Source organism: Oratosquilla oratoria, chromosome 31, assembly GCF_046742065.1.
Source record: "Oratosquilla oratoria isolate Oo_2021 chromosome 31, ASM4674206v1, whole genome shotgun sequence".
NCBI lineage: Eukaryota > Metazoa > Arthropoda > Malacostraca > Stomatopoda > Squillidae > Oratosquilla > Oratosquilla oratoria.
Genome location: NC_134807.1, coordinates 31,824,303 through 31,825,525, shown reverse-complemented (window position 1 = coordinate 31,825,525; position 1,223 = coordinate 31,824,303).

Genomic DNA, 1,223 nt, shown 5'->3' with positions numbered 1-1,223 from the left:
AGTGGATTTGGGAGAGTGGGGGAGGGGAGGGGTGGGGTGGGGTGGGGGAGTTAGTAATGGTTAGGGCGTCATCATCAGGTGTTCCATATGTCCCCAGTCTGAGCCCATTCTGTCGCGGTACACCATCTTTCATGCATAAAATGCATTCCATCTTAGATCCCCTGTAGCGAGTATCTACTAAATCTTTTAAGTAGTAAATATTTTAGGGACGTTAGGGATATCCCTACGGCTTAAGTCATTCAATATTCTTTTATGACTGGATCTCATTTCCAATCTAAAAAAAAAAAAAAAAAAAAAAAAAAAAATAATAATAATAATAATAATAATAATAATAATAATAATAATAATCTCTTATAAATTTGATTATACTTCCGTTCTTCTGCCCTCCTTCAATATCTCCATTACCGCCTCTATGACTTTAATTTTCACAGTGTGACATTGTCTCCAGGGATAGATGCGCTGAATATTACTATGTTGTGGGCAGGAAACCAACATACTGGACATCCTGTATATATCCACCTTTGTAAAGAAGTATTTAGTCTAGAATCCTTCCTAGTGAGACTTAGAAATAAAGATTAATCTTACTAAATTAGGTTAGAAAATAATTGAGGAAAAGTGCCGCGAAAACAATGCGGCGCTGTGTATCGGTCGGCTCGTCCCTTCCCTCGTGAGTACAAAGATCCCCGTTCGCTTTTCAACAATTCCTGGTGACGGACACTTACTTGGCTGCCCTGGTGCAACGGGCAAAGGTGGTGATTTTGATCGTAGCGAGGTACTGGGAAGTTCCTCGTTAGGCTGAAAAGAAGCAATGAGAGGTAGAGAGAAAGAGAGAGAGAGAGAGAGAGAGAGAGAGAGAGAGAGAGAGAGAGAGAGAGAGAGAGAGAGAGAGAGAAGGGAATCGAAAAATAGAGAGAGAGAGACAGAGAAAGAAAGAGAAATATGTGGGGGGGAAAGAGAAGGAGAAAGTAATGAAGGTGAGAGAGAAAGAGAGAGAAAAAGAAAGAAAGAGAGAGAGAGCAAAATAATCAAGAGATAACTGAAATAGAATACATATAGTATAATCACCCACTCCTTTCTCATTTTCTCTTTTTCTCTCTTTGACACAATTTACCAGTTTTTTTTCTCCTTTCACCGTTGTCTCCTTCACCCTCTTTCTCTGTTGCTTTCTCCATTCTGACTTCACTTCTGTTGTTTTTTCCTCCATTTTCTGTCTTATTTCCGGA